At 39.7% G+C, this 12,522-nt stretch overlaps 1 pseudogene; it reads right to left on the bottom strand.

The window, feature by feature from the left end:
• Nucleotides 1-7,644: 7,644 nt before the first annotated feature.
• LOC101523612 (eukaryotic translation initiation factor 3 subunit M-like) lies at nt 7,645-8,806 on the bottom strand (annotated as a pseudogene).
• Nucleotides 8,807-12,522: the final 3,716 nt, after the last annotated feature.

Raw genomic sequence — 12,522 nt, 5'->3', positions numbered from 1 at the left:
GTCTCAGGTAGGTATGCAACTTTGCAACCCAGGCCCTGCAAATTCCAGTTCTGTGTACAAGCCCCCTGCTCCCGGCACCTTCATAGCCTCTGTCTACTGTGCTAGAATGGGAGTGGCTCAGCTGCTGCTGCACAGTGTGCAATCAGTAGCTAGGTTCTCCGTGCTCCGGCGGCACTGCAACTTCCCTCACCTCCAACAGGCAAGTGACAGCAGGGTTTTGTGTGTTTTTGGTTTACCCTAGAATTTGTACCTCCACTGCTGGGTTTTGTTGCTGTCGGCCAGGTATTCATATGGCACTGTCTTATTCTTGTGTGCCCCCGGAGTCTGCTCTTAGGTTGCTGAGAGAAACCTCTGACCCTGGAGGACACCATGTCTCTGTTTAGGGCGATTCTGTGTCACTCTGGTGGAGGTGGGCTCAGATCTTGCCCAGAGCATCTCTGACCCATGTGCTTCACTCCCCAACTACCCAATCCCCAATGGGTTCCCTCCTCTGACAGAAACTGCTCAGGTATATACCTGTAGTTTCCTTCTCAGGCTGCTTTTTCGCCCACCAGTGTCCAGATCCAAGAATCCTCTTGCCTCCCTCCAGCTCTTATGGGTCGGGTAAGACTCGCTCAAATGTCTTCCCTGAATTGATTCTTGACTCACCAGGTTTTGACCAAGTCCCTCTCTGCCCAAGATGGCATCCATTTCCACCAGCTCAGGCTGAAGGCTTCCATCTTGAGAGTTTTTCTTCAGTCCTCTCTTGCCTGTGTGGTAGTTGCCTCAGTCCTACCAACTCCAGGGAGGTTCAGACACCTTTCCTTACCATTTTTCACTTCCTGCTCTCCCTTCTGCCAAAATCTGTCCTTATCTCTGCACACAGCTACATCAACCTTCCACATTTGGCCATCTATGGGGAGTCCACCTGGGCATCTTTAACTGGAGTCAACTTGAAACAAAAAGCGTAATACTAATGATGGCTGATAAATATGAAAATGGTAGTAACCCTGAATGGTACCCTGAAAACAGGCTGTTGAAGATGCCTTTCTCTAAATGTTTTCAGTTTTTCCCCCATAAATTTCTTCTCTCTCTCTCTCCTTAGTTTCTACCATTTGGACTGAACTGCCATCCATTCAGTGTCATGTACAACATCCCACAGAAGACTACATACCTTGACCTTACCATTTACAATGAATACTTGGTGCTTTCCATTCACTGTGTTACTACAGTGAGTGGAAAGATAATTTCCCAAAAAAGATTTTAAACTAGGTATGTTCATTTCTTTACATGATTAATTTTAGACATATAATTATTTTATCAGCCACAAATATTTAATTTGTCAAATTAAATAAGAAAGAGTAAAGAGAAATATATTGTCATATTAAGCAAAACCTCAGCGTAAAAACAAATTTAGTGAAAGAGGTGACTTGAGGTTATTCCTCACGTATCTAAGCTCGGTTATGTCTCATAACATGAGCTTTCCCTGTACAGAGAAACATTGAGCAGATGGTTTAGTAGAACAAATTATTCTTAAAATGTTTTAATGCTCTCAAGCAAATTTATGGCTTTAGGAAGGGCTAGAAGTTAGTTTTAAAAAAATATTTAAGAGAGTTCACAAGGGAGAACCATTTTTTCTTGAGCAGAAACATAAATTGACCTTCTTAATTTACTTTTGTTCTTTGATGATTTTGTTGCTTATGATCCAAATAATTTAAAACATCATCAAATGATCTCCAACTGATTAAGCAGTGACTCCACAGTAAACATCATCATTTCATAGTGAAGAAATTCAGGAGAATACACTACATATAAGAGATAAATATAAGGGAATTTTAATATGTCCATGAAATAAAGTGAAATTTTATCTTTTAGTAGACAGAAATTAAGTGGAGCAGATATGATGATTCAGTAGATTAAGCAATCACTGAGGACGTGGAATCCCATGTAAGATTTGCTAGGACTGAATCTTTCCTTGACTTCTGGTCCAGCTTCCTGCTGAAGTTCCTGTGAGATATCAGATGATTCAAGTACAAGTGAACTCCCACTTGTGTGGGTGATCTGGTGTAGTTCAAATTTGCAGATTTTTGTAAGAGATCAACTACATGTTCTGTCTCTCTGTGTTGTTCTTTCATGTAAATACAAAAAGGATGAAACGTTAAACTTTGCTTCTCAACACAGCTCCTATCAAGTTTAAGACAGCTTTATTAGCAATGATAGCCATATATAGTACATCTCTAAAGAACCAAGGTTTCTAGATATTTGCTTATGCCATGAAATCTTTTCTAAACCTACTCTGCAGCCCATTAAGAAATTTAGTTCCCTCCAAAGATATTGTAGGTTTAAGAAATAAAAAGAAGTCATAAGGAGACAGGTAGGTTTCTAAGCTGAATGTCAAATGACTACATAAAATACTCCCGTAGTAATTTGAGGAGAGAAATGAACAAGAGCATTTTCTTCCTATAGGATCCTCTGGATGTATGTGTGTGTTTCCTATAAGGCTTATACTTCCTTAAAGCACCTTCCTAATAAGCTAGCATCATCATTGTTTGGGTCTTCACACAACCAATAACAATGAAACATATATCTTGAACATCCCGAAAACAGTGGTCATGATCTTTACCCTTGATTAGTTCAATCTGCTTTCATTACATCATTTTTACTCTTGATAGTCATTGCCTGATTCGTGTTATGTCTATCACACTCATGTAGCCATTTTTCATGTCCTATTGCTAGCTGAAAAAGCCAGGTCTTCATCCCGGTTATTTGCATAGATTTTGATCTTATCTGTGGATGATTTGGGTACAGCGGTTTTGCCACTTATTTAGCTGAAAGTAAACTGGAAGTCAGAACTGTGTCAGTTGAACCAGTTGAGCTGTGGATTGCAGGTCCTCTTCAATTAGGGCAAGAAGATTGACCTTTCCCCCTACAATTTGATGCGCATGTTTTGCTGTGATAGGCATCATCTTCAGTGTCATCTCTTCATTTCTTAGAGCAAGTTAACTATTTGTATAATGCTGATTTCTTTGGGGGAATTCTCTTTACTAACTTTGTAAAGCATCCATAATTTCACCCAAACTTCACCATAATTTTGATGTTTGTTCTTCCTTCGATTGTAGCAAAGTTAATGTTGCTTTGATTGGGCTCATCTCAAACTGGCATTTTACCCTGCTTAGTGCCTCACACAAGTTCCTGGTTGGACACATGACAATAAGTGAGCACAAGATGATTTGGTGCAGATTAATTTGAAATCATGTATTGTGTTTTCGTGATATGCCTTGTCCAAAAACTTTTCGGAGACCACACACAGGGATGATGCTGTGAAGATGCAGGAAGATTAAAAGACACAGTGGTTAACTTTATATAATTTGCTATGAGGATGTAGCCAAATTACTTACAAGTCTACTGAGCCAAATGTAGGAAAACAAAACCAGAAACATTTTTGGATATAGTTATTCCATTGTCATCATTTGTACAAAAATTGAAATGAAGAGGTCTACTGGTTGCTTATTGAACTTTCCATTTGCTTCTGTATTATCTCTGAAGGAACATTCAGAGATGCGTGGAGTAACTAGAGTCTATGAATTTGAATGGTATAATTAGCAAATGCCTTCTTCCCTCCCCCCCACATTTCCTAAGGTCATTCACATTAATCTAAAATGAAAAATTTTCCTAATGCACACCTTAGTTGGGATAGGCTTTGTTTAGTTTATACTGTTTCTGAGCTGCCGCTTCACTGGTATTTAATTAGATGAGTTCACTCAATTAAGGCTGTGCTTCTTAATCTTATGAAGACAAAATTAAATCAGAATCTTACGAAAGCAACAAAAGGTCTAAATAATGATTTATGTGCCATCTTATGGAATGGCATGCTTGCACTTTGTTACCTACTTAGCATGAATGAACATGAAACTCAGACGTATCCAGCTTAGTAAAGCCATCCACATATGTGAATATCCTGAATTATTCCATAGATACTTGCAACTAGATGCCCGCTCCCAATTCTTGTTTAGATAGTTTTCATGTTCCATAAATTTAAGTGTTTTTTTTTTTTCTGCTGAGGACTTTTATCCTGCTCATGGGCAGCTTCTCTGGGAAGTTTAAATTTCTCAAGACATCCTGATATACGCAGAGATACAGAGAAGTCCCTCAACTCCTCAGGCAAATCGATTGATTGATTAATTCCTTGAAGACGCAGGAATAATTGTGATCATCTGCAAAAATCTTCTGAGTTCTTAAAAAAATTAAAATCCTCCCAGACATTTAGTTCTCCAACATAGTTCTTGTAATACATTTTCTTTACACAGCTTATGCAGAAATACTGGCATTGGCTGTATTGCTAGCACCAGGATACTGCTGAAGTCTTCAGTGAGGTTTATTAAGGAGAATTATCTTAGTGTTGGTTCTGTCCAGATTTTTGTAAAAATATTTGAGGAACAGAGACAGACAGGCAGACAGCAAAGAGCAGGTCTGTTGGATCACTCCTCAGATGCTTGAGATGGCTGTGGTTGAGCTAGGCTGAACCTGGGGACTGGATACAGAAACTCTGGACTTCTGATGTTGGTGAAAAGGACTCAGACACCTGCACCGCCCCCCCACTGTCTGTTAGGATGCACATTAACAGGAAGCTGGAATCAGAAGTAGAATCAGTACTCAGACTCAGTAGTTCTGAAGTGGAATGTCAGTGTCCCACTTAGCAGTTTATGTTGCGCCAAATGTCTGTCCCAGTCCAGACACTGTGAAAGCATTATCCTCCTGATTCTTTGATCATGACTGATTTTTCTTGTGCTCAGGAATTGCAAGCTGATTCATGAGGAGCTGATCACTTTATTGTGTGGCCACCCATCAGCAAGTACAGGAAATTGTCAGTCTCTTCCTCAGCAGTTGTTCCTCTCTGTCTCTAAGAATCTGGGATGATACTGACTGCACTTTAGTTCATGCTTCCCACTCTGCATCACCCCCGCATGCTGCCTGCAGGCTCAGCAGATGAAGCTTCTCTATCCTCACACTGATTTCTCCTCTACTATTACAATAGTATAGTCCTTCACAAACTGTCATAAGTCCATCATTCTGCTATTTAAGTGTATCCTGATATTATAGGGACCAACAGTGACACAGAGTCCAGCGTCCTACTGTCAAGGTGTATTTAACATTTTCATTAGGAGTCCATCTTTAATTTAGAAGTAAAGGTGTATAATGCATTGTATAGTCACATTTCAATAGAGAGGATATTTATTCTTAAAATGTTGTCCAGAAACCTGATTCAGTAACATAGGGACAATCTTTTCCTTATGACAGGTGCTGAGGGAAGTAAGAGACAAAGGCTAATTCAACAACTTCATCAGACTGTGACTTAAAAAAAAGTTTCAGCAGGAGGCTGGTGTGGTGATTAATCAGGCTAAGTCACACAAGCACCAATTCCAGTTCCAATTGCTCCACTTCCAATCCAACTCCCTGCTTGTGGCCTGGAAAGCAGCAGAGGATGGTCAAGTCCTTGAGACCCTGCTCCCACATGGGAGACCCTGAGGAGGTCCTCACTCCCATCTTCAAATCAGTTCAGCTCCAGCCCTTAATAGCCATTTGGGAAGTGGACCATGGATGGAAGCACTCTCTCTCTCTCTCTCTCTCTCTCTCTCTCTCTCTCATGTTCTCTGTAAATTTGTTTCTCAAATACAAAGAAATATATATAAGAATGCTTCAGAAAGTAAAAGCCATTCAGACAACCTAATTTTGTGATGATTTCTTGGGTCACGCTATCCATTTTCATTCTCAGCCTGTATGGTCTGAGTGCTTGCCCTCTCCTATGCGATGATCTGGAATATCTGTCAACAGTAGTCTGGAACAAAGGGCTGAGCAACTAATAATCTTTCATATGACTTTTGCCAAAACAAGCTTTGTATAGTAATTCCACTGTGTGGAATTCATCTCTTTCTATAGTAATTTGCAAATTTCAGATTCGTTTTGTCATGTTGGGACAACAATATTCTCCATTTATAGATTTTGAACTCAATGTGTTAACGTTGGAAAGACTACAAGACTACAGCTTTTCTTCTTCACTATGTAATAATAATGTATTTTCAAGCTGTTCTTCTATTGTGGGTTGAAACTAACTTCTGTTTATTCATTCATTAAAATTTAGTGATTCCTTTTATACAACATTATACTGCACTTGAAAACAAAAAAGAAAAACTAGATCCTACTTAGGAACTAAAAAATCTGGTGGGAAAGAAGGGCTTAAATATCAATAGTTAATATTTACAGACATTTCACAGATCTGTGCTTCTCACTTAGGGATACATAACAGACTAAAAGGAGTTTCTCCAGTTTTTTTTAAAACATAAATGGCAAGCTTTGCACCCAGGATATATAACTTTGAAAAACTTTATTTTGGGGCCAGTGTGAGGGTGTAACAGGTAAAGCCACCACCTGCAATGCCAGCGTCACAGAGTGCAGTTGTTTGAGTCCCAGTTATACCGCTTTTAATCTGATTCCCTCCTAGCGTACCTGGGAAGGCAGTTTAGCATGGTCCAAATATTCTGCCCTTGTACCCATGTGTGAGACTCAGATGGAGTTCCAGGCTCCAGGCTTCGATCTGACCCAAATCTGACCATTGTGGTCATGTAGTGCATGAATCAACAGATTGAATATCTCTGTCTCTTACTTTCTCTGTGTAATCATAGCTTTCAAATAAACAAAAATATTGAAAAACACTATAGTTTGGTTCTGAAAAGGAGTGTGTCATATAAAGATCATTCTGGCATTGAGAGCCTGGCATCCTTGATCTGGTTTGGCAGCCATCATTATTCTTGGAAATCTTTAATCTAGGTTTCAGGAATATATAAGAATTCATTAGGAATACAAAACTGGAAGGGCTTGGAGTCAGAACAACAGCATAAAAAATACACAGCTGTGAAACAAAATGTAACATTGAAGAACAGGAAATCCAGGCATCTGAAAATCCTCTCCCCCACACCCTAAAAGAGTCAGCATTGCCACAGATCTATGTTGACCCATGGCAAAATACAGTGTCCTAAGAGTAAATGTGTCATCAGCAATTTGAGTCAAAGTCTCTGATTGTGTCATGTAAGGACAAACTTTATTTTCTGGCAAGGATGGAAGCAGGACATATGGTTGTGGGCATAAGTGACAGCATGAGAACTGGTTCCACACATCGAAAAAAAAAACCTTGTTTAAAACATTTGTTGTGTAGGAAATGCCCTCCTGAATGCATTCACAGCTGAAACGCTGCCCTTTCTTGATTTGCATTTATTTCAGTCTGTAAAAATCACTGAGGTAGGAATAGGCATGTGAAATCAATACACGGCTGTGTTTAGGAGCCACGTGTTGTGCTAAGCAGTACAGAAACATTGCTTTATTTACATTTTACAACTACAGGACTCATTAGCTTTCGTTTACTGGTAAGATGTTTTACTGGCAAGTTGAATATCTGTTTTAACTAACTAGTCATTGAAATTCAGACTTTTTCCATGATCTGTGTTTTTAGTGACTCTGTTATTCAGTCTTCTTTATACTTTAACAAAATTATCATTAACACTATTTCTAAGCAGCAGTGTGGTGCAAAACGCTTCTTAATATGGCAGAACCAAGAATAGTTTATTGAATGTGTAATAAGAAGAACTTTTATTTTTGGTTCATAGTATTTTACTATGCTTAGGTTTTTCTCCTGCAAAAGAACAAAAGTATATGCGGGAAAAACTCAGGTGTCAGAAAGACTCAGAAGACTGTTTTTCACTTTGTTCAAGTTTTGTTTCCAGACACTAAGTGTGTCGTATAGTTGCTGCCACTGCTGTTTTCCAAATGTCTGATGTGTGCTATGACTGACAACTACTTTTCTCTGCGTCTGATCAATTTTGCAATAGACCATTTTTGTTCTTACCGCATCGATAACAAATGCTTCAACATTATCGGCTCCAATCTGAAGTTCTTGATGCATTTTATCAAAAGAAATTTCTTTATTTTCCACTGCCACTCCCGTAAAAGTAAGTAGTCTCATTTTTGCCATATCTTGTTCATGTAAAAGACCAAGAGAACCAATGAAGTTTTTGTTATTCTGATAAAACTTGACACATGATGCCAATTTAGCATTCACAGAAATGGTCAAGAGATCATGAATAAGCTCACCTTCCAAAAGCTTGACTGTTTTAAAGTAAGAAGATAGACAAAAAGAAATGCGTTTGGATCTTTGAATGCACGCACAATGCACCTGTGGGCATCCACTCGAGCCTGGGAAGCATGTCCTCTGTCTAACTTCCAAGTAATTCCACCATGACTTTGGAAGCAAGCATCGCTTTTCTTACAATCCATAAGTGCCTCATAAAGTAATCTTAACATTGTGTGTTTCTTCTCAGTGATGAGATTCTAATCAGATATCCATTTTCTAACTTGATTCAGCTCAGTTGGAATGTACTGGATGGCCCCACAAGATGCTGCCACTTTGATGAGGCTGCAATACACTGTGTGCCTTACCGGAGTGTCCTTATCCATTCCATGGAAAAGGTTGCTCAGCAATTACAGCCTCAGAGATGGGCATTCATCTTCCTGAAATTTGACCAGCTTTTCACAGAGGCTTTCAACCAAAGCTTCCTGCTTGTCTGGTTCCAAGATCAAGAGGAGGGGCAGTACACTGTTCATCACACTTTCAACACCTCTATCATCTTCCTTCAGGCACACATCACAGGCTTCAATAATCTGAGCTAAGTCCACATGAAGGCCAGCTTCTGAGTTCTCCTCTGAGATCTCAGCTCCTTTAGATTTCAGAGAAGCACAGAGCTCAGCAGCGTGGTCTTCCTCACTGATGTCGATGAAGGCCTGGGGATCGCCGACGCGCCACTTGCTAAAATAAGAAAATCTGAAGCAATAAAGTCTTTACCTACAAATATGCAATATAGTCAAGTGTCACTTTAACATTGTAAAGAAATGACAACTTTCATGAATTTATTACTCAAAACCTTAATCCATTTTCTTCAAATTGCAGTTTAAAATGAAGCAGACCCCATATCATGTGTCGATTCTCTAAAAAAAAAAAATCGCATATATTTTAGGTAGCACTGTAATGTTTTGATATACCTTCACAATAAATTAAGCCAGTCTGTGTATCACCTTCTTTTTAAAAAAAGATTTATTTATTTTTATTGGAAAGGCAGATATACAGAGAGGAGGAGAGGCAGAGAGAAAGATATTCTGTCCGATGATTCACTCCCCAAGTAGTCGCAATGGCTGGAGCTGCACCAATCCAAAGCCAGGAGGTTCTTCCAGGTCTCCCACATGGGTGCAGGGTCCCAAGGCTTTGGGCCATCCTCAACTGTCTTCCCAGACCACAGCCAGGGAACTGGATGGGAAGCAGGGCAGCCAGAATTAGAACCGGTGCCCATATGCGATCCTGGCGCGTTCAAGGCAAGGACCTTAACCACTATGCTATCGTGCCAGGCCCTACGTAGCACCTTCTATAGACTCTTGTTTGTGTGGGAAAAGCACTTAAAATGCATTAGTTCATTACGTTTTCACTACATAATGCACTATTGTTAACTATGTTCCTTACTGTAGCTCCAGAATTATGCATTTTATTTGACGGTGGCTGTTTGTGCCCTCTGATGTCCGGTTCCCATTTTGTTATCTGTCCAACCTTTAATCACAATTCCTCTCTTTTTCTATGTAGTTTACTTTAAAAAAAAATCCACAATAAGTGTGATCAGGTAGTGTTTTTCATTCTATGTCCAGAAGAGAGACCTGAATGAAGATCCGAATGAAGTTCCTGCTTCCTAACTCCTGGCTCCTGGCTGAGAGCTTAGCTGTTGCAAGCATCTGCAGCACAAGCCAGCTGATCGAAGATCTCACTGATGGCCTCTTTATCTGTAACTCTGACTTTCAACTAATGAACAAATCTTCAAAAAGCGATTTGTTGAGGCCGGCAGGATGATATAGTGAGCTAATCCTCCACCTGTATCACCAACATCCCATATTTGCACTGGTTCATGTCCCAGCTAATCTACTTCTGATCCACTTCCCTACTTAGAGCCTTAGGCCTCTGCATCCAAGTGACACACCACGGAGAAACTTCTGGCTCCTGACTTAAGATCAATTCAGCTCCTGCTGTTGCAGCCATTTGGAGACTGCTTTGCTCTACTCAGTGTCTGAAAGGCAACTCCAATCAGGCTTGTTTTTATTCTTTTTGAAATACATGTTCATTTTATTCATTTTTCATGTCCTGTTTGCAAACCATTATTATCCTCGTGGCATTGGGGAAAATGTCCATTTTTCTCATGCGCATATCTCCTTTTCCACTCTGGCATTTCTTCAGAGTAGAGTTTCTTTGTAATTATCTCGACTTTCCTGGTATTTGCTGCTTTTCATAAGTTAAGAGTGCTTGTTCATCCTTAGTTTTCCTGAAATCCATAAAGTTCTCTGACCAGTCCTTTTTCCAACTGGGCTTGTATAGCACATTTTGACCTACGCACAATAGTCAGAGTCAGGTGGAGACCAGGGGCCAGGAGCTTGGTCCAGCTCTTCCATGTGGGTAACAGAGATCCCAGGACTTGAACCATACCTGCTGCCTCCAGGAAGCAAGAATCAAGCTGGGATTTAAGCCCAGCATCTCTGAGATGGAATGCTTGCATCTCAAGAGGCGTCTGAAATGCTATGCCAAACATCCACCTCCCAATGCTTCATTTAACACACCTGCGAAGCCTCTTTTATTACATAAGGTCGCATTCCTGGTTTTCAGAAATTAGAACCTGGTCACTTTTGGGAGTTGTTATTAATACATACAATACATAGTAGTATAGCGATGTCAATATTTAATTTCTCCGCTGGTGAGTTCATTCCCATTTTTCTGTGTGCTAATCACAGAGTAAGAAATGAGCTTGTTTCTTTTGATGTTGCTTTTGTGGGATTGCACCACCCAGTTTCGTTTCACACTGCATATTTTAAGTGAGGACATGAAATCACATTAGGGAAATGACTGCAGCATTCCTTTCAGTGGTGATGTCCTCACTTCTCTATCTTCCCATCAAGGACAGATGGCGATGTGATGATTTTGTTTTTCTCATCTGAGCAGTTGAGGTAGGAAGCTGTGTCAGTTTGTAACAGAAGTTTATGTACTGGGAGGCAAAACAAAGAGAATTTTCTTCTCTGTCCCAAGAAGACAGGGCCCCTGTTCCTTCCTGGCCTGAGCTGAGCATACACAGCATCCTGTAAGACACAGACTCAATATTCTTGGAGGAAATGCTGAAGGGAGCAGGAGGGTGTTCTGATCATCTTCCCCAATGTGCCAGTATTTCTAACTCTGAAACATCTAAAGCATTTACTCACAAGGCGTATTTTTAACCCTGGTGGCCTTAACCACAAATTCCAACCACTTAATTACATTCTGCCTAGGATGTCCTTCCAAGAGTTCCACAACCCAGCAGTGGTTTTCGTTTCCTATCCTAAGCCACTCTGCAGTTGTGCTATTGTTATTATTTAACATTCCTGAGAGCAGACAGATGCACTGCTTGAAACAGGAATCTATATTTCCCATTGAATGAGCTAATAACATAAAATCTGTTTGCCATATTCCATCTCCAAGTTGAATAAAAGAAAAGCATTAAAAGGAAACATAATAAAAGGAAACAGGGAAAGAAAATACAAGACAAGACATCTGTCCTGGTTAAAACTCTGACTGTGTAATGGGAAGAATAGATCACTTACGTGACTTTGAATCTGGGTAATATGCCCATGTGAGCAAAAATAATAAGACACTTGTGTTCGCGTTGCGAATGGACAGAGTTATTATTTTTCTAATGAAGTGACTTTGAAAGGAAGATCACAGAAGGATGGGCCATTTTCTTCCAGCAACAGCATTCAGTTAAAAGCAAATCTGCTGTATGCTACGGCTCTCTATTTTTCTACTCACTTCTTTCAAAACATTTCATACAGCATTCACATTTTAAACATTGTAATTCACTCATTGTGAGAATCATGTAACTATAAAAAGTAATGAAAAGCAGAATCAGAACATTTTGACAGTAAGAAAGCAGCCTAGCAGTGACTTACCATTCCAAGCTTCTAATTCTTCTCTTCTATTTCAAGGCAAGAACTACCTCTTCTTTTAATCAAAGCTCTTGGATTGTGCTTTGATATTGTACCCCCAGGGTGGGGCAATGCAGTGCATCAGTTTCTGATATCCAGTTTGATTGCAACCTCTTTCTATCTGCTTGCCTTTTACTCTTGGTATAGAACCATGCTCATTCTGTGATGCAGGATCATTGTAATATTTTTTTTTAAGGAGAGCAGTGTTCTTTATTGATTTGTTCTTCCTCAGTAGGACTTTTCTTCTGTTCAGACAGAATCATCTGTTTTCTTTGGGGAGATTGGAATCGTAGCAGCTAGAATGAATTCAGTTGGAGGCAGTCACTATTAAGTTTTTGACTTCAGAATAAAATATTGGAGTCTACAGAAGGCCAACTTTTTGAAAGCTAGACCACTTTAGATACCACTGGAGTGGGAAATATTTACCAGCAACAATCACATATATTTTCATATTAG

The sequence above is a fragment of the Ochotona princeps genome, chromosome 7 (genome assembly GCF_030435755.1).
Source record: "Ochotona princeps isolate mOchPri1 chromosome 7, mOchPri1.hap1, whole genome shotgun sequence".
NCBI classification, from domain to species: Eukaryota; Metazoa; Chordata; class Mammalia; order Lagomorpha; family Ochotonidae; genus Ochotona; species Ochotona princeps.
The sequence above is the reverse complement of the archived record's forward strand: the minus strand, read 5'-3'. Positions and strand labels throughout refer to the sequence as shown.